Source organism: Dromaius novaehollandiae, chromosome 4, assembly GCF_036370855.1.
Source record: "Dromaius novaehollandiae isolate bDroNov1 chromosome 4, bDroNov1.hap1, whole genome shotgun sequence".
Taxonomy (NCBI): Eukaryota; Metazoa; Chordata; class Aves; order Casuariiformes; family Dromaiidae; genus Dromaius; species Dromaius novaehollandiae.
The window spans coordinates 54,523,101-54,545,732 of record NC_088101.1 but is presented as its reverse complement, the minus strand read 5'-3'; positions in this window follow the sequence as shown (position 1 = coordinate 54,545,732).

Here is a 22,632-nt window from a genome sequence, read left to right as displayed (position 1 = left end):
ATATGGAGCAGAAGGCGGCAGAAGTAGCAAATGATGCAGGAGAAACTCTCGGAATAGTCTCTAACTAGAAGTATCAAAGGTGGAACATCACTTTTGATCTCTCTGTTACTTTTTATGTTATTAAAATTTAACAGTGATTGACATGCCTCAACCTTCTGAACGTTAATTCTCTGGATACCTTTGTTACAATAACTTGTTCTTTAGGTTTTCTTTTTTTGTGCCTCACCTCAGGTATATCATGTAGGCTGTGTTTTATTCTTTGTCAGTCATTTCTAATTCATGTATTAACTTGAGAAAAAAGGAAAACAGAAAACAAAAAAAACCCCCTTTGTCTTGAATATTGTAAAACTTTTTAAATAATGTTAAACAGCCACTGCTGGGCTCCATCCATACAATGATGAAGTACTCTTGCAGACTCAGGTCAGACCATACAGGATATTTATTATCCAGCATTTTGTCTATGAACTAATTTGAGTTAGAGCAGTGATTTTTTACTGAAAATTAGAAAGAGAAAGATCCTGAGGAACTATGATCAAATTTTGCAAATTTGACTCCTGCCAAGATCCCTCTGTTCTGCATTCCCAAAGTTAAGTAGATTTTAAAGAGTAGAAGTTCACACTAAAGTAGTGTGTTATTTGGTCAAACAACCACCAGTAAGGAAAGAGTTACTAATGATAGGACAACCGATGGTCACCAGAGTAACTTTACAACCAAAAATGTTCTTAACATTAATTCACAGACAAATGACGTTATCTGGAGGGGCAGGAGGAAAAGATGATTAAATGCAAAGAAGAGTGAATGCCTGCAAGGTAAATAGAATTTAATTTAGTGCCTTCTTATGTATTTTTTTGAAAACTGATGGCACTGTATCCCTGAGGATACTCCTAAATGAAGGAGAAAAATAGAATTATAATTCTATCTCCTGAACAGTGCAGTTTCAGTTCATAGCTCAGAAAGAGTGGTTTCAGCACTCCAATGCATTTTTAGAGTTAGTATCCAAATAAAATCCTCAGCACATGGAATAGCCAGCGTAGCTCCCAACAGACCGTGGGTTGTTGGCTCATAGTGACCCCAAGCTGGTTTTTGATTTCTTTTTAAAAAGTTGCCTGCTGGAGAACTACAGTAGCAATGTAATTAAAAGCCCAGCAATAGAAACTATAGTATCTGACTATAGACAGTTCCAAGAAAGAGCAAGACTAAAGTGCTCATACCACTATATAACATTTTGTTTAAACATGCTTGTTTTTATCAAGTAGCCAAAAAAGTTTAGCTTTTCTTTTTGTAGCTAAACCAACTGATAAAAAATGATCAGAAAGCAATTATTTTCCTAATTGCCGATTGTATTAAGTTTAAAATTGATATTAGTCGCCTTTCATTAATGAGAGGTTTAGCACAGCATATAATTATGCCAGTAATAGAACAATTGTCACTACATTAACTACACTTGCCTCCCCACAGGGTCTGCATGCAGCAAGAGGACATTAGCCTAAAAAAATCACCATGTTATAATATTAACAATCACAAATATTTGAAAATCTCTGATGAAATAATCTGTTCCTCTACGAATTTAATCTGTACCTTTACATAATTTGGACTGCAGAAAACTCCTTAAGACCTACGGATGCACTTGTTGAATGTAAACTGTATCAGGAAAAAAGAAAAAAAAATATGAAAAGCTGTCATTATATTGTTAAAATTATCCATGCTTCTTAAAGGGGAATGTTCTCCTATGTATATATAACATGAATCTCTCTTCTTTATCCTCCACCTTAAGTAGCGAAAATGCCTAGAGAGATCATTTTAAAGATGAATTAAGTTCCATGTGCATAGTAGGGATAATTACTTGCTGATTTATATTTGACATGCTTCCTGAAGCTAATACTCAGCAGGTGTCTTGTTTGCATTTGAGAAAATGACACAGTGTAAGGACATGTGTAAATCCTGTGTCAACAGCAATTATTCATAACTAGGTCAGGCTATTAAAGATGTCTAAGGAGACTTTCATGTAGCTTTTAATTTTAAACTTCTGAAAAAATCCTAATTGTCCTATTTATAGGCATACGTATTTCACAAAATTACTAATTTATGAAAACATCTAATTTCCCTGCTTAAAAACTTGATATTTAGGCCTATGTAATTAAAATATTCTTCTGGAATGGACTATTCTGATTAATTCATTAACATACATATTAGAAAAGAGTTGCAAATACTTCTAATTCATTTGCACACCAAATATAGTAGAAAGCACTGTAAATACTGCAGGATGTCTATTTTGTTGTGAATGGGCATTCATTTACTTTATTCCTCTTTTTAAAATAAATTATCTTCTTATTTCTTCCTTGGCTAGACAGAGGTACAGGTGGTGGTTGAGAGTCATTTTACAGATGATACTCAGGCAAATTTGACAGAAGTCACTAGTGCTATTTTGAGCTGCCCTAGACTTACAGATAAGTATATAATACTAGCTTTTCTCTTTCTTTTTATATCATTACAGACGTTGCTTTTGTTTGGTTGTCATGAATGTGAGTTTTCTTATTGTGGAAATATGCTAACCACTATTTTTGCATCCTTTAAGCTGTTACCACTGCAGTTCCCTCTGCAGAGATAACTCAGAATTTTAATAACACACAAACAAACCTCCATAGCACCATGCGTTTACTTAAGTATCAGACTCTTTTGTATTTGTGCATGCAAGGGGCTTCTCATTAGCAATTAGTTGCGGCTTTAGGACTGTGATCTACATAAAAGGTAATTAAAACTGTATATGCTTGGTTTTCAAAAATGTTCTGGAACTTTTTGGTTCTTGTTTAGCATCTTTCCCCTCTGTGCACTTCCATCCTGCCCTTTCACTCTACAGGCTGCAGCACTGAGCTCTCCTGAGTCTTGCTCCCCTCAGCTCTGTTCAGCTCCAAACTGGCCCTTCATCTGCGTTTCCCCTCTCTTTAGACCACTCTCTTCTCACCTCTCAGAGACATTTCTGCTCGTGAAGCCTTTCCTTAGAACTCTCTGTCTCTACGTAACTTATAACTCACTGTCTTTGCAAATTATTTGTGGTCCTGTGTGTCACTGTAAGAACTCAGTATTCTGCTCTGCCAGTGCTTATGCTGTAATCATAAATATGTCATCAAGAATGTTGTTCACTGTCATCTCCTATTTCTTATACTGTTTGTAATGCTTACAGGTTTTCTGTTAACTAATTTAGTTATACTTTCACTTCTTTCTGCAAGTATACTTGGAAGACAAAAGGCACATTAAAAAAGGTACACATTATGAAGAAAAGAAGAAAGACCAGAAATAAAACTTGGGGTCTTTTTAGCATTTAAACTCTGTTAAGTTACATAAAAACATCACCAAGAGATGAATTTTAAAACAATATGCTCCTTGCATTATTTCAGCTAGAAGAGGCTGCAAAAAGTGTCTATAAAAGAAAATGAAGTGATCAAGGAAGCTCATTGAACATTATGTCACATTCACAGCCTGAGTTACTTAATTCTAGAGATGGAAGGACACAGATGTCTCAATCAGTTACGTTTGTATTTATTTGAATAAAATTGCTAAGCAGCAGGTGGGTGATACTCAGTGTTTTTGAAATATAGTGAGCAAGAAGTAATGTGTTGAACGTGTTTTTGGCTTAGTCTGACAGCTGCCGCGTGATTTAAGTCTGATCCTTATTATGACCTCAAGCAAAACTGTATGGATGTCAATGGGAGTCTTATTTCTCTAAGAACTGCAATATCTGACCTTCAGCTATACGGTGAAATTATATGGCATTCTGCGTCCATCAATATTAATACTTAAGATTTCTACTTCTCAGAGCAGCCCCATATCTATATGTGCTAGAACAGGCTTTTCAGGAAATAAGTCTTTTTGCTCTTGCCCTTTTAGGAAAACAATTGCTTTTATGCTCTTCAGCTAAACAAATTCTAGAATGGGAAATTGAAGGGGAGAAGACATGAATAAATAAAAGCAACACTCCTCTTCAGTGCACAGTTCTTAAGGGATTTCTGTCTCCATCTCTATGGTCTGTGTCATGGCAATTTCAGATGAAAAGAGGACATGTCTGCACTGGCATTCTTTCTTTCTATATGTTTCTTGCCGTCTGTTACTCATTTCAGCTCTGCTGAACAAATTTTCACAAACAGTCTTGCTTTCCTACCCTTATCTCACCCATGGCCTATCTGTGAAACTTATACTAATATTTGTGATGGTTCATATTTATGTTGGGGTCTCTCCAGGCACAAGATTAAGACTATAAAGTGTTCAGTTTGGGAAAACTATCACCAGGAAAACAAAGAAAATTAGGAAAAAAAGAAAGGAAAAATCTCCACCTGGTTCTGCTTAAGCTGAATATTTTACTTTATGTGAATTTGCTTTGTTTACTTTACAATATATAAAATAGTTTTTAGATAATCTCAGTCCACAATAGTTTCAGAGTGCCAGGAAAAATAAAAATATACCCCTCCCTGTTATCCATATGTATCTCTCTCACTCTCTGCATGGGTATGTAAGTGATCGGGGCATGTCTGGGATCTACAGTGGTCACTTAGTGAATGAACTTAGATCCTATTTCAAAGAGCATTGAAGTCAGTGGGATTCTATTCTTTGGGTCGGGACACTAGCGTAATTCCTTTTCCTCCTAATTTCCTTGGTGCAATCTACTGACTTTGGGTTTCTTTGTCTGTGTTACTTACACAGCTAATTTATTTTGTATGGTTGAATACTAGTTTGGACATTATTAAGTTTTTTCCAACTCATTCCAAAAATATGAAGGCAAATATATATTTAGATAAATAAAACAGTTTGGTTTGTCTCTTTTCTTCCAATTCATGGAAGCAAATCTTGCAATATATAGGCTAGTTTATTGGGTAAACAGAAGAAGACCAAGAATTCAGTGATATTCATATCCTAGGACAGCTATCATTGGATATAGCATCTTTACCAACATTAAAAAAAATTAAAATGTAAAAAAGGTAAATGGAAAATACTTGAGATTGATTTCAAGTCTCTTTCCTCAGACATTTATGCTTCAGGTTCCTTTTTTCACTATCACAAAGGAAAAAGGAATCAAAAGGCAAAAGCAGAAAATAGGATACATGGACTGGGATGGAAGGGGAAAGAATTTAAAAATAAAACCCTGCTTTGGGCGTCATGGATAGAAAACAAAAATAAAACCCTGCTTTGGGCGTCATGGATAGAAAACAGTCAGCAAACGGCAAATTTCAGTAAGAATTCCTTGGTGGACTTGGTCCTCAGCTGGCAGTCTGGGCAGACAGAGGCTGTTTCAGGAACATGGAATTTTAAAACTGTAAACTTATTCTTACATAAATAAGGGTGTTCATTCATTAACTGTACTGATTTTATTACTGTATGTTAGGCCTACTCAGATAAAAGCACCAAACCAGACTGAAGTTAAAGAGATATTCTACTGTAATTGTAGCATGATTCATCAACAGTGATTTGAAATTAAAGTATATGCAAAGATTTTTGCCCTATTAAATCAGAAAACTCATTTTGTAGGGGTACTGAATGCTGCACTCGTGATTACTGTTCAGTATATCTTGGCAATAAAAGATACAAAGTGAAGGATGCTTGAAAGGATGCATTTTCAAATCTTTATCTCTACTACCAATGGGCTCGGTCACCCACCCACCCACTGACCCACCCACCCCCCGAGAGAGAGATCAACTTATGTTTTGTGCCTGTATTGAAGACTTAAAATAGATTAAAAATCTAGTAGCTAAGGCTCCTCTTCAGCTGCTTCAGAACAGCCAGAGGCCCTGCCAACACATGGTTTTGACATGGATATTAATTTACCTTCCAGCCATTTTCCTGTAAAGAGGTTTACTGAGGTTTTCAAATAACAAGGTTTCTGTCTCCAGTGTTTGGGGACTGAAATAGCGTATGTATGTATCTGTGGTTAAAACTGTATTCTGTTTTAGTTCTCATATTTTTCGATTATTTTTTCAAAACCACAATTTAAAAGTGTGTGTTATTTATTGAAAGCTTTGCAAAAGTAACGCAGGTTTTTTCACCCCTTTTTGCACTGATCTGAGAATATTTCTTCAGATGCTTTGACTTTGAATATTAAGCTGTATGTGTCCACTGAAACTGTAAAGCCTTTAGAAACAGAGAAATATTCATTACACAGTGTATGTAAGTTGCAGAAGATCATAATATAAGGGCAACTCACTTTCTCATTGATCCAAACTTACATGCAAATTAATTATATAGATCCATTCTCATATTTACTTGGGCCATACACAAAAGAAGAAATAATTTTACTTTAAATGATGACCTATATTTAAATTGTCTGAAAACTTACCTTTGTATAACACAGCAGTATATAATACAGGAGTATTGTGTTCATCTACCTGGATATTGGCAAATCAGCCTGTTTTGGTTTCTATACTTAGCCACCATCTTTCTGATGACTGTATATTTATGACTACAGGGAATGGAAATACGAGAACACACTTTAAACATTATGGGACACATATAACTGAAGGTTAGTTGTGACACGCATATATATAAACAAAAATGTAAAACACTACTATGGGGAAATATACAGAACAAATAATATTATGTGACAAAAACATTTCTATAGTTTAGCCAAAGACACATGGGAGAAGCTACATATTTCCTTAACAACTAACTCAAAGCTGACTACATGTTTTTCTGGGAAAAATCTCTCATCAATATCTGATTCTAAGATGTTGATGTGAAATTTAACATGATAATGGCTCTTTCTGTATCTACAAGGTATTTATTATCCTAGTTCCTCTGCTTTTGTTACTATTATAAATCACATGTATATCTTTTAAGATGGGTATCTGTTGTGCATAATCTTGACTTTGTTCTGGAGGCACAAGACATGGAACGGATTTAAAGCAGTGGGCTATAACACTGAGTAATAGCTGTGTCCACCCTCTGATCTAGCCTAAATGACAGTTAGCTGGGTCTAGTGCAGTGACATATGTTCCCCAAAGAAAAGGAGGTATTCGTTGAGGTGATTAATAAGGCACATCAAGTATTAAAACAAAACTGGACAGAAAAAATTAATGGTAACCAACAATATTGGGATTGGAAGAATAAAAATCAAGACCTTTCCATACCTACTAGGCACATCTGTAGTGGGAACTGAATCAAAAACCTATGAACAACCTCATGTTTATAGAGGCTCAATGTATTTCTTTTCTGGAAAGCAAAAAGGCTGCAGTAATATTGACAAAAGTTCACATAAATAAGGCAATTCTGGCATGGATTCCCTCCATATGTCCATCTTGTCCTCTGTCCCACATCCTTTGTCAATTGCCCAATTAGATGAGACTGTTTGGAGACATTTTTCAGGGATTATCTTCATATTCTAGTGGCATCCAGGAAAAGAAATAAAAAGAGAGTGTTGAGTGCAGGGTGCATTGAAAAATGTTTCTTTTTGGACAAGGAATAATCTCTTTATACATATATATCTTAATTCCAGATCAGATTAAGTGCACAACAGGGCATGCCCGCACTTGAAACCATGATAATTTTAAAGAGGTACCATTTTTGCATTAAAATTGGTCGTAATTTCTATTGGTGAAAACAGATCTAGTAACAGGACTTTAACCTACAGGTCTCAGTATCCAGAGACCCTGACTACCTACAGTGCCTTTAATTTAATTTATTGGTCCCCACCTCATCATTTCTTTACCTCACTCTCATTATCTCCACTCTCTTCTTTCCTCTTAAGGAAGTCAGACTTGGAATAACTGGAATTGAATAGATAGAAAATTCTATAATACTTCAAATATTCTTTTATAATATTTCAAAATAATTTTGTGCTTGCCTGAATATTTTTGTGAAAATAGTCTTATGATTGTCTGGCAGTTTCTGTGACTTTATAGGAGTAATTTAGAGTCACTGAACTTCATTGTAATTGATAAGGTACTTTGGCATAAATGACTAAATGAAGAGATCAGTTATAAAGCTAAATGCATTTTTGATCCCTGCCTGGCCTGAATTTACTTCCTGGATATGTAAGGTGTCATGTATTTACTTTTCCTGGAAAAGTATCATGAGTCTCCTATTCTTAGAGTGAGTCTTCCCAAGAGTGCCTACAACAGGTCCAGCAGCGCTCAGGACCTCAGGTTCCGCACTTTGGAAATCTTTGCCAACAATTGCATTCTATGCAAAATATTTTTTACTCAGCTGTAAGAGATGAATGTTAAATAGAACTGGCTCTATATTGCCTACAATCTAATTATTCTTCTGAATGGGATACAGGTAAATCTGCATTCCCCCAGACTGTACTCCAATCTTGCTTTGCAGGTTCAAAAGCATGTCTTGCTTTTTCTCTGTGTGCATACATATGCACTCATGTGCATGTTTGCATACAGGGGGGAAGCATAACTCAATCACCCAGTATCCTGCTACTCATTGTAACCAATAAGCAGATACTGGAGAACATATAACAATACAGAAATACAGTGAAACTTTCCCCAAATACTCTTCCCGTTCCTTGGAATCTGGGGTCTACAGCCGTAAGTTGAATTACTGTATTTAATAGACATTGAAAGACTTTTCTTCAGTGAATGTCTCTGCACACTTATGTTTCAGCCCTACATAATATCCTGTGGAGATCAGAAAGTTCCATAATATATTATTTATTGTGTGAAAAGTACTTCCTTTTTTGATTTAAACCCATGGTCTAATAATTTCTTTGGCTACTCTTTGCTTCTTGTGATGTGAAATATTATGAATAATTATTCCCTGTTAACCTTCTTTATATCCTTCTTAATTTTGTAGATTTCTGTCCATCATCATTATTCAAGAAACAGATATACAATAGATCCATAAGTGCTTCTGTTTTGCTACTTGTTCCTTTTTAGTGATTCTCAACACTCATTTGACCTTACTCACCACCACAACACATCATAATAGACAGAAAATTTCAAAGAACCATTCTGGAGCTCTTTCTTGACTCCAGCATTCTCCCTTCTTTCTCTTCTCAACAATGACCTTCTTGAATGCAATTTGTTGTATGCCTTGACTTCTGCTAATTCATCCCCTTTGTGCTGGCTTCCTGCAGTACCTATAAATACTATTACCGACACTAATAATCTCAGTTTTCTCAAAGCTCTATAGCCTCTTTTGCATTCTTATCCTTCTCAATCTGCTGCCCTTAGTTGATCATAACCTCCTACTGGCAATCTACTTTCATGAATTAATGCTGCCCTACTTCTTTAGTTCGTGCTTCATTATATTCCTACTTGGTTACTGTCTTAATATCCTGTGAGTGTCTTCTTATGTCTCCAGACTCCTCTAATCCTATCAATGGGCACTGTTAAACCCTAAGAGTCTTTCATGTCTGTACCAGGAGATCTTCTCTTTTCCTATAGAAAAGAGGATCCTACATAAGGAATCTTATCTCCATGGATTCTATTCATAAAATTTCCCCTAAATCATCTGTCTCATTTGGGTGTGTCCATTTTCACTTCAAAACCCCTCATTGTTGACACCAGCTGCCATTTTCACTAGCATGCATAGGACTGAATTACAGACAAGCAGATACGTAAGTACAAACTGCTGCACCTTAGTCTGGCAGGAGCTTTATATGCCCCATTTCTTTGGTCGGTTGCTGCAGGTCTCCTCCTGTGCCCAGACACCCTGGGCTGGGTGATAAACATGCTTTATTTCCACAATAAATGCCTTATATTTGCTTTTAAGTTCTCACATAAGTCACAGTGTCTCTAGTCCACCTCTGTGCTTGTCTTTTAATGTTTCCCATTCCCTTCATGTGTCCTCCACACCTTCCTACTTCTTCCTCTCACTCTCATCCCTGTGCAGATTTCCATGAGGTCCTGTATAACTGGCCATGGCTGGTTTGTTCAGCCGTGAGGCTTGAGACCTATCCAGCTTAGTTCTCCACAACCGAAGGATGTGATGAAAATCACTTTCTTTTTTTCCTTCTTTCATAGTAATCCTATTCATCTACTTTCGGACCATGATTTATTAAGCAATTTAGCTTAATTGCTTAATGGCTGTGGGATTATTCACACACTTAAATTAGGCCTGTGCTTAGCCTAGATCATAATCTCACTGTAAACTACTTGGAATATGAACCCTGTACATTTTTAGGCAACTATGTGATCAAAACCAATGTTATGCTATATATGCAATGCTATTAAAAATGTTTAATGCATGACTTGTCTAGATGCGTTATCTCAAGTACTGGTTCCTTATTTACAAAAGTGCACATTTTCCTTAGGCTAATAGCTTAAATGTTAATATTTACTTCTAGATTGCTCTTTGTCATGAGTCTAATGGATACTTATGGCTAGTCATGAAGAACAAATATCACAGTAAAACAGCAGAAAATGAATGTGTGTATTATGAAGGCATGTTTGTCAGTGTGCTGATGGGTAAAACAGTGTTTTGCAGGAGAATTTTGGGTAACTAGAGAAATGGCATGAGGTGTCTTAGTCATAAGAATATTATACTAGCCTGCAGAGCCTAGGATGTAGTTTTTAAGTAAACATGAACTTATTTTCCTCCCTGAAATATAAAATAATATTAAAAAAAAACTAAATAGCTTCCTCGGTAACTTGGAATTTAAATGAACGTATTATCAAAGGGTCATGAGAACATTTTTGGAAACACTTGCTCAGAGACCTCAGGAATTTATTTTTTCCTGTGCTTCTGATTAAATATTTCATGCCAATACATGCTTATTTATTTGTACTTGCTATGTCAAAGTAAAAACAAAACAACTCTCTCCTCTCCAAATCCCTCTTTCTTATAGTAAATGTACTCATTCTGAATACAGTCCACATCGTAAGCAGAAGACCTCCTCCCAGACAGACTGCTGAGTCTGCAGGGTGAATGTTGTCTCATGCTGGAAAGGAACACACAGAACATTCCTATCTGTCAGCTTCTGGAGCTGGTTTGTTAATTTAACACTTGAAGAAATACATTAAAAACCCTAGGCAATTTGTTGCACTGAAGGCTAGGGGAAGCACATCTAACAGTAGAGCTTCATATTGGTAGGAAAACAATGGTAGGTAAAATAAGCTGCTAACTTTTTTCTGTCTTTAAAATTAGCAATGTTTTGATAATTTATCTGGAACAAATGTTGTGATATTTATATTCCTCATGAGCATTTTAGATTACTGTATTTCCTGTTACTAAAAAATGATAAGCAAAACTCACCACATTCCTGGGTCCGTTCTAGCAATACGTGTGTGACTGTCATGGGTAGCTGACACTTCCCTTTTACCACATCCTCTCTCCACCTATTCTTTACAAGCCTATGTTGTCTCATTCTCTCTCTCTACATGCCCCAACCCTCCCTGATCTAGAGTTAAAAAAAAAAAAAAAAAAGTAACTTCTTTTTAGGTTCATTAAATAGTTTTTTGTTTGGATTGGGAGCTATGCCTTCCTTAGATTTAATGTGAAAGGGTATACATCCTCCCTGCCCTGCTTCTAGAATGTGAGCATCCCAGAGAAATTCTCTTTTAGTTTCATGTTCAAATGGTATCTCTTTACTGTGGAGCAGCCACTTTTCTGCTGTTCCAAGCACTAATTCTGTACGAGCAGCAGTGGGGGAACCTCCTAGCAAAGGATCTACTTGATAAGGTGCGAATGGGTGAATACCAAGAAATAGATAATGACTCTTTACACTTTTGTTGGCATCAGAAAATGTAGTGTGTTTTATTACTATTTGTTTCAAATCTCTGCTCCTTAACTGTCTTTACCCAGGGGATTTTTTTCCATATGCTTGAGGCATAAACATAGCATAAGTATCTTCATCTTGAATAAAACTGGAAACCAAACCTTCATTCATAAAAACTCATAAAAAATAGACTCCTTAGTGCAAATTCAGTGAGCAAGTGAGTGCAAAATGTTGAGTTGTCTTCAATTTGCTAAAAAGCCCAGTCTTATTCACTAAATTATTGCTGGTTGTTGTCATTTTTTTTATCATTGTGATCCTAACACCTGTTGGCCTTGATGCTCTGCAGTTGTACCCTGAAAGGCAAACATGTTCTCAAAGGTCTTTCACCTACTGCCTGATGCTATTGATATGTAAATAATTTACTTTATGCAAATATTTCTTTGAAGTTCCATGAAAACACTTTTATTCATAACACTGCTCATATAGGGACCAGCTCTAGCTATTTGTTAGGGTAGGTGGGATTACCAATTACAGCCCTCCTCTGTTAACTTCCTAAATCCTTTATAAAATACTAAAAGAATGAAATTAATCACCCTTGCAAATTTTAACAGGAAACAATTACTGTTGGCAAATAATACACATTTCACATTTACAAATTCACAGTTTTTTGGCACATGTATCTTCTTGGTATACCTTTAAGTATTATATGAGCGAGAGGTCTTTCTAAGTGTTTTAGCTGTGATTTGGAAGAAAGAAGTCAGGTCTGAACAGATATACTGATCTTTTATTGCTAACTATGGACACTTACATTGAGCTCTACATACGCACAAAGACTGACCCCTGTGATGTGATGGCTGATTCAGTCATGTATTATAGGCGTAGCGTAGAAGGTTCTGTAAGAAAGAGAAATTTTGCCTTTCAAACTTGTACAAATATTCATTTTCACCCAATGAATTTGCTCTTCATCTAGCGTAATTCATATGCATTTCTACATTATTATCTGTAAATGACAATATCTCTTCTAGAAAGAACTTCTAATTTTGGGGATCTTACTAAGTATTAATGACATTTTTCCTTTTTTCCTGATGGCAGTTAAATATTTTCTAAGTCTTTGCAGCTGGTGATTAAAGACAAAGCAAATATCATGGAATGAAGTATTAAACCTTGAAAGCAGAATAAACAATAATATTATACATAATGCTTTTAAACACTACAAAGATTTTTCAAAAATATATTACTTCTATGCTTGTGCTTCTTTATGTTCATTTTCATAGAGGCTGAGTAATGGATTAGTGGACATAAAAAGGTGAACAAGCCTTTAAAAAAATCAAAGCTATGCAAAAAAACTAAACAGTATAGTTGTTTTACTGAAGTTAATAAACCCCACCTTCTGAAACAAATATCCTCAAGCCATTTGTTTAAACAAGCAGTGAGTACTACACCATAACATGATACTTCAAATTAAACTTTTGCATCTCAAGTGACCTTTATAGCAGTTTTACAGTTCATAAATTCTTTACAATAGTGCTCTGTGGAGTAGTTTTAATAAATCTTGATTGTGCTGTAAATGTTATAGCACATACTTGAAATGGCATTTCCAGTCCTAACAAACGCAAGGACAGGAATGATTCTCTATTCCATATGGATAATTTTGCTTCAGTATTCATGAAATACTAGAGAATATTCTGGTAGTGAGGGGGAAATTGCCATAGGTAACCCATTACTACCACAAAAGAAAACTAGGAAATATCAAAATTATATAATTTGCATATCTATCTAAGTAGATTGAGAAAACACCAACTCCTCATACACCAATGGGAAAACCTTATTCAGTTTGCAGGGCTTCCAAAGTACCCAGTGTAGCTGGATGGAAAAGATTATGTTCTCCAGTTTTTTTTTAAACTTGATTTTTTGGACAACTGTCAGATCCACAGCACTGTAAACTGCGTGGTCTTTTTCAAACTCCCCTAAACAGTGGTTAACTATGCTTATTTTAAGTAATGTCTGCTTAGTCTCATTTGTCTGTTTAATTCAATTCAATTTTTTTGAAAAAAAATTAAGTTGAATGCTATACTGAAAAGTTTGTAGCAACGAGTTAAAAAAAATTGTTGTGATGTCAAAATATTTTTCCACCTGTATTTTTTGCTTCCTTTATTCCAGCTATTTATTTACTTTCTGACATGGTCCTCCTTAATATCTTTTCAAATAATTTAGTTACATTTGATGAAGCAGTCATTGCCTATGAACCATGATTCTGAAACAACCATCAGATCCTCTATCTTAACATCTTCTCTCCCTTTCAAAATTCAAAGATCAATATGTTTTCTCATTCTAGTATGTATCATTTAGTTTTGTGTTTATGTCTCTAAAAACCTTCTCCATTCCTCATAATTTTCACCATTTTCTTTTCTTGGTCTCAGCCCAACTTTTTATCCTCACAGCATGTTTTCTCTTTTCTCTTTTTTTCAGATGTGAGGACATGAATAAATCCTGTTCTTTTCCACTCATATAGTCTGATAAAAGTCTTTCTACTCAAATAGTATTAAAGTATCTGAACGTAAAAGTTTTCAAACTTCACTTTCTCTTTAGATTTTGCTACTGAAAATAAGCCAAGCATTTTTTTTGAAAAAAAACATTTCACTGAATGTTAAATTACGAATTTTGAAGCCAGAACTCTAAGCACTTTTATAGCATTTACACATTTTAAGGATCCCATTCATAAAAATTGCACAAGTTAATGATGAATTAGTTAACAGATAGCTACTGCCATGGATGTTCTTTCCCTAAAATAAGCAAAACCTACAAGGTCTGAAAAGCAGTTTGTGCCGTTTAAGGAATGCACAGTTGACTTTGATGCAGAGCAATGACTGATCTATTAGTTTGCCTATAAATAATGAGCAATAGGTATGGTATTTCACATTGAAATAGAAATAATATATCAGATAGGCAGATACAATCAAACTGAGATCGTAAATGTTCAAGTCTGGAATAAATGATTAAAACAGAAAATCCTTAAGTGAAAAATCATTATAAATGGTCTCATAAGAAAATGTATAATATCATATTAATGAATCTGAGTCACAGACCCATTATTAGCATGACAGTCATTGCTTTTTAGCAGTAGTTAAATGCTGATCTGCAAAGACAATTTAATAATGAATGGCAGATTCCAAAGCTGGTCCATTCCTCCTTAGGATGGAAATATGTAGATCAAAGTATCTGTCTGAGCAATTAAAAGAAGGCAGAGGTTAACATTCTCTATAATTGCCAGAACCTGTGATAAGTACTTAAAGCAAACAGTCATCTCTTGCAGCATATGGTATCTGCAAATTATACCACAGTGTTAGGAGTGGGTGTTGATTTAAGATATTGTTTTGATGATTTTGTCTATAATTATAGAGTGCTATTTTTTTCCATCTGCTTTAACACTTTACAGTTACTCTGTTAACAGCTAAATTCATCTGCAAGCATTTTGAACCAACAACAGAAAATGATGTTTAGCAAAAATGATATAATCAATCTATATTTGATTTGTTCTCTAGATGTATTTTGCATTTACTGGGGATTTCAGGGGGAGTCTTTGATAATTTAAAGTTTCTGCTGCCAAACTTTTACCCTGGGTTATATTGAGTATAATTTTAAAGTATATCTTCGTTAGAATTAAATATATTAAACACAGCCCTGCAATAGATGTCAATACATTGATCTTAAAGCATCTGATTTATATTTTGTGAGACAATGACTTTCTTGGCTTCAGAAGATAAGCTAGAAGGAAATTTTAAACTATTTCAACATTATTTGTTTTTTCTTATTTAGTCAAGAATGATTTGGGAAAAGCTCAAGAGAGATTGCATTCCAAATGTGGTAGGTCCTATAGAAAGAGGTATTGGAAATTGTTTATATTCTCAAATAGGCAAGGTAAAAGGGGGAATGGAGGCATGCAGAAGAAAGTATTTTTTCATGAACTATGAGTATCTCCAGGACTTTGTGCTTTAATCAGGGCAAAAACTAGCCAAATGGAGATTAAAAATCATACCTATACAGTGATCAAGCTTGTTGCCCAAAACTATTTTTCCAGAGCTCAGACTCTGAAATGTATACTCCTGTATAAATTAGCATTTTTGTTTTATATCTTTTATTCCATATCTTCTAATTATTACAACAAAAAGATGCAATCCTGGTCATTCAACGTGAACAGAGCATTGCTGGTTATAAATCAGAGAAACAATCTAGTCAATACGTTCATGCTTGCTTTAATTTTCCTTTTTTTCACCCATCCTCCTTCTTTCCATGACAGTTTTTGCCTGCTCTTTACCCTCCATGCTTTCCTTTCTTGCCATCTGTCTTTTTACTTTCTTTCTCTGCAGACTTCATGTTGTGTGATCTGTCCCCACCATTTTCCAATTATTTCCTAGAACTATAAGGACTTTTATTTATATGTATGGTATCGCTGATTATGGTAGCTTTTGCACGTCTTTCATCCCATTGTTGCCATTACCTCTACAAATAAAGTATATGAATAGTCATTCCAGATATCACCATAATTTGTTTTTTAAGGCATTAGAAGACAAACTCTGGGTTAATATAAATACATTGACACAAAAAAGTACCTCCGATGATTCAATCTGATAGCCTGGGCACCACAGGGTTTTTACCCACTCATCCTTCAATGGAAGCCCACAAGATATGATTGACGAAGAAAAATTTCTAAAAAGGCATACAGTCCAAACTGGAAGACATCAAGGAATGGAGACTTTATCTTGTCTATCGGTACTTCTTTGAACTTTTGTTTCAAATACTAAGAATGAATAGGAATTGCTGAGAAGAAGGGAAAATGATCTCTTCCTCAACTGATTTTCGGGATTTGGAATGAAGTTGAGGCATGAATTAAGTTTGAGGGAAACAAGATCTCGCAATATTAAGGTCCTGATCTTGCAAAGATGTAGCATATGATTAATGTAATATGCACATGTCATCATGTTGAAACCAGTGAATCTACGCCTATGTATAGAATTAAGCACAGACACCAGTCCTGTGAAGACTGATGTGCAGGAGCTGAAAGAACTTAAGAGTAGGAAATTCTGAGGCATCTATAGAGTGAACTTGTAAGAACTGTCTCCCTCAAGGGAACTGAAGTGTTTACATATTGCTACTTCTGAAACTAGAAAAAACACAAAGCCCCAATTCTCTTTAAGCTCTTAAAGTTTAGAATTGTTTAGATTTCCATAAAGGAAGCAAGGCTGGACCACCCTTCTTGCTTAGCAAAAGTAACTTCTGTACATAAATCTGACGGACTTTGAAACACAAGTTATTCTTCAGAGAATGTCAAATTATTGTGTCAAACAAAAACAGCTTCTAAATTAGGAAATGTTTCTGCCAACTTTTAAAATATGGCAAAACACGGGAACATTTCATAAGCCTAGTGTTACATTTTTCAGTCTGTGCAATATCCTAGCGGATCATAAAAAGAGCTATATACAGTTGCTATCCAGAAGCTTAGTAACTTTTTGAAAAAGCTAGATTCTATTATAACTTACTCAGTGGAAAAACATGTGACTGAGATCAGAATATTTGGAACAAAACGACCATAAAAAATGCACTGCTGGATGTGGAAGTGGGCCTTATAGCTGCTAATGTATTACTCAGCTCCCTAGTCAGCTCTATCCCTATTAAATATTCCATATTCTATATTCCTACTAAGCCATATTCCTAACAATATTTAAATTAATCTTGCAGTACAAAGCTTAATATTCAGTGGCTGTATCGAAAATCCAGATAATTTCATGAGCCATCAATAACAACTTTGGGCTTCTAAAATATATTTCCTGACAGGAAGAAGCCTCAAAATATTTGATTTGAAATATCTCTTTTACAGTGAAAATACATTGAGATTGTGTTGGAAAGTAGTGCCAGTTTCCTATCAATTCATTGATTGTGAAATGCCATCAAAAGTAAAGCTTGAGCATACTAAAAATTAAATGAAAATTCTTTATTACTTATGGCTGTGAACTATTTCCAGAATCACCTAAGGTATCTCAGAGTTAGGAACATCCATTAAAATGTGCATTTAGAAATGTTAATGTTGCCAGTATTGTTCTGTGTGAATACTTTTTGCAAACAAAAGCAAAACTCCAATAATATCAAAGAAGTTTTGTATGAAAAGTCATGCTGACTGAATACCACCCACAGATTGGATAACATCCAGTTAAATCATCCTTTTCTCATTTATAACCATCACTCATATAATAATACACTTTCCAAAACACATGCAAAGATTTATAGCAAAACTAGATCACCTACAATAATATGTTTTAGTTTTAGATATAAGCTATCCTAAGCTTGAGTGACAGTCTGTTTTTATTGCCTAATAATGCAGAACTTGAAATGTGCAGAGTAGTAGATTTTACCTGACTAATAAATAATTGTTCTACTTCATATGGAAAAATGTTTTGGAGTAGGTTGTTCTGAACTTACTTATCTGCTTGGTAACAGAAATAGACTTAATATCCCACCAGCAGAGAAATAGCTCAAGGAAGAGTCATCTGCATGTTAGCATAGAAATGTACTCAAACACTATGAAAATAGCTTTCCGAAAAGCAATGCCAACTCCAATAAAAGGAGGATGAAAGAAAGGTTTACTTCCAGTCTAACTTTGTCCTTATTGTCTTTATGTTTTGGAAAAGATCCAGCATTCTGACCCTAAGAGACTATTTATTGTTTTTTTTTAATGTGGTATTTACTCTAAGATGCTCCCTTGGGTTATTTCAGTGGCCTTGGGAATCCATCTGATTCAGAGTCCTGCTAAGAGCAACATTTAGGAAAGAATACAGCATTTCCATTTCTCCTTGAATTGGACAGGTGAACAGCTCGCACTAGGCTGTGCTATTTTTGTTTGGTTCCTTCTAAATTATTTGTTGCTTTGTGTCTCAATGACCACTTCTTTATTCCTCTCCAAAGGAAATGGAGACCAGGAGCTATACTAATCCCAAAGTCAGAAAGATTTGAGCAAGGAGGGTGAGGAAATAAGATAGATTCTTGCTCTGAGTAATTTTTTTAAAAATGCCAGATAGAAAAAAAGGGGATGGGAGATAATTTAAGATTTTTATCTTCTAAAAAGCAAAACAAAATATGAATGGCTTTCCCACTACTTTTTAGGGATACTTGAATATATAGCCTATAAATATGATAATTTGAGCAAACTAAACTTCTCAAGTCTTTTGATGTTTTTCTTGTGAGCATTATTTTAGACCGCAGTGCCACTGAAGAAGATAGTCCAGCTTTGCGTATAGACCCAAATTGTTATTCAATTTACACTTTCATATTTCAACATACACCCTGTGCCAGAACACTGATGTGAATGCTTGAATGCTGAATATTATATAATGAATAAAGAAAACCTTAGATCTTTAATGTCCCAACAGTTCCCAACTAAAATAAAACTAAAATCTAAAATAAAAACAAAAAATAAAATAAAATAAAGAACAAGAATAAAAATGATGAAAGGAGCTGGTGAATTTTAAGTAAATGTTTTCTGACATCTGCTTCTTCATAGAATTTGGTTAAGTAGAAGTTTCTCTCACGGGAAGAATACTGTGTACTGAAAAGCTAACTCCTACCTTCCTAACTTAAACTGAGAGATAAACAACCATGAATGGCAACAGAAAAGTCAGTTACCTATGAATAATTTCATTTATGTATAGATGTTCCACTGGAGAATGAGGTTACATAACTCTCTAGGAAATCTGTCCAAATCTGACATACATTGCAAAATACATGCTATATCCTTCACTGCATGATAAAATTTGCAAAAGCACATTGGAGCTAAACATAAATATTATATTGCTATATTTCAGCTGGGCACTACATATTCATTGTGACAGGGATAATGCTGCTTCCCATGTATGAGAACAGTTCCCAATTCTATTTCAAGTCTCATTTTCTCTTTGCAAAAGACAAACTGACTTCTATAAGGGTTAAGTACTGCGACAGAGTGCTGCAACAAATTTCCAAAACTAAGGTTCTCCGAGCACAGTCTTCATTCAGAGCTCAGCTGTGTATACTTACAGGGAGTTGAGAGTGGACCTCTTTTTAGTTAATGGATTATCAAATTATAAAACATACTACTGTGGATTCATATGCAGAGAACAGATAGACTTAAGCTTATTTCTATTGCAGTCTTCTTGGGGTGAAAAGCTGGCTGCACTGAAAGAGCTTCTATCGTGTAAAACATGATACTTGAATATATAAAAGAGTGCTGCACAGAGGAAAGAGATAAACTGCTTTCCATATTTAGAATGGCTGTGACAAGAAATGAAGCAGGGGAGAAGCAAGGTTGAAATACTTCAGAGAACTTTCTATCTTTAAGGACTGTATTGCTTTGGGAGACTGAAAACACCAAGTCTTGATGTTGGGCAATATCTGTCAAACATAGACAAGGTGCACTTGATTTTGGCTTGAGAAACGAAATGGTGTAGATAATCTCATAACATTCCTGCCAGCTGGGTATTCTATTATCCTTGGTGACTAGACATTAGAAAGAAATCACATATGATTTATCTGCTTGCCAGTGGATACACTCGTTTCTTTACATTTTAGTGATTAATTGTTCCAGTGCAAAGTTCCTGAAACTTTATACTGGAGTTGGTGAGACTTTTGCAAAACTAAGGAGGAGTTGGTAAAATCTGATATCCAAACCCAATTCCAAGCAGCTTTCTGCCAAAATGTTTAAAATACAAGTTTTCTAAGTTTCTTAAATACATTCACTTCAAAAATAATTTTTTGTGGGTTTGTGCAATAAATCTCTCTTTAGCATGTGAAGTTCTAGTTTATGTTTCCCTACATATTAAAAAAATTTTTTTTGAATATTTATGGAACACTACCATCACTGCAGCTACAGGAATCTCAAGAGACTGACATTAACAACCATGTACAAGTAAGCTAAAATACCATAGGTCATTTGTGACTGATTAGACAAGCTTGTTGACTTGAGACCAGAATAGGATGTGCTTTCTTTCTAAATAAGATCTTGTAATGGTGCCTCTCCTTTTGTAAAGTTTTATAATTTTTAAGAGTCTTTGGGTCCTTTTCTGATATAAGAAAGCTCAGTTTTATGTTCGTCATTTGTAGAACTAGCATAATATCATAGCTCCCATGAAATCAACCTGCATTTAACTGGATAATTAAATTGCAAAAGGGAGGATCTGGTCCAACAAGCAAATTAAACAAAGAGGGAAACCTAAGTAATTCAGGGAGGGAGGGAAAGAGGGAAATGAGTGATAATTCAAATTTGCAAGACAAATTCATGGCACATGATAACCGAAAGTCACAGTAACCTTGCAGAATATTACATAGGTGAACTTAAATTAGCAGAGCACTATTCATGAAATGTTTCACTACTGCAGCAGACAATCTCTCTCAAACAGTGGGCTTGTTCAACTTTTTTTTTTTTTTGGACAATATTTCTACAGATAATTCAAGGCAAACTCATACATTTTCTGTACTTAGGTTCTGTTTAGTCCACGTTGTAATGTTGGGAGAACACCACACATTTTTTTTGGTCCAAATTTTGATCGTTTTTTTTAACTTCTAGGCTTGATTGGCTCATACAAAAAAAAATCTTTTATTCCTCTACATTTCTTCCTAATTCTTAGAATTAAGCAAATCTGATGCCGAACTTCATTGAACTTAACCGTAATAAAGCATTAATTGAAAGGAAGTGTAGCTCTGGAGAAATTTGTATTTTCCAGCAAGGAAACTCCTGAGAGTTTTGCAGTTGACTCCAGTCATGTCAAGATTATACCCTGTTTCTGTCACTCATCTGAAACTAGAGCCTGTTTTCAAGGATCGTATCAGGAAGAATCTATTATTAATGTCTGTGAGATACTCACAGTGATACAAAGTCAAAGGTTGTAGAACTATATACATAGATTCTAGCTTGCAAGATGAATCTCTCTGTACTTCAAATCTAAAAACTCAGGGCATACACCTTGGTCTGCAACAAAAGATTATTATTATGAAGATTTGCCAGTCTTATGAGTGTAATCTTCTACCAAAAGGTATGTCTAAAACTCCTGTTATTAAAGTAACTATAGGGTTTGAAAAAGATGATATTTGCTCAATAGAAAAGTATTTTCAGTAATACTTTTTATGTCATTTATTACTTTTCTCTAATTTCTAATGCGTTTAAGTAATGAAAATATAATCTGAAGTATTTGAGAAGTGAGCCTTAGTGGTGTTTGAATTGACTCTTTTTATCCTTTAGGAATCAGGACACCAACAGAGGTGTATATGCAGAAACTTCATAGAGAAGTCCTTTAGGATAATAAAACTGTGAGGGCAATTCCTACACAAAAAGCTTTGAAACAGGCAACATCATAGGACACTAGTTTGCTTCTGAGTATAGCCTAAGGTTTTCAGTTAGCAGATGATAAATATCTGTTTCCCATTTTCTCTGTGTTAAATTGATCACTTTACTGTCTCCCACAGTATAGCTTTATAGTTATACATCTGTATATATTTGGCGCTCTGTACCAAATGTAACTGTCCTCAGCTCTGGAAAACAGAGCAAGGCTCTGCCAGCATACTGGAGAAAGTAGACTTGCTTGTACAAGGAATTGAGAGAGAGAAATATTTGTCTCTATCATGTATTTCTGAAAAGAAGCATAATGACGCCTTTGAGAGAGAAAAGATTAACTCACTGTTCAGTTTGTGCCTGATTAAACTTGAGGTTTTTATAGGACTGCATCATCAGATCTGCACTGGTTTCACATTGCTGAACTGCAAAAAATGTCATATGAGGCAAGTAATAACTAGCTGGTAATCCTCATTCATCAGGGACTGTCTCATTGCTGTCTAACTGCTGCAAGTATAAATATGGGGTTTCTGAAGACTTTTCTTGCATAAAATTGCCCTAGTTATTTCACACTCAATTTTAAGTCTGATTTTTTTTTGAGTATAGGTACTAACTTTAAATCCTATACAAA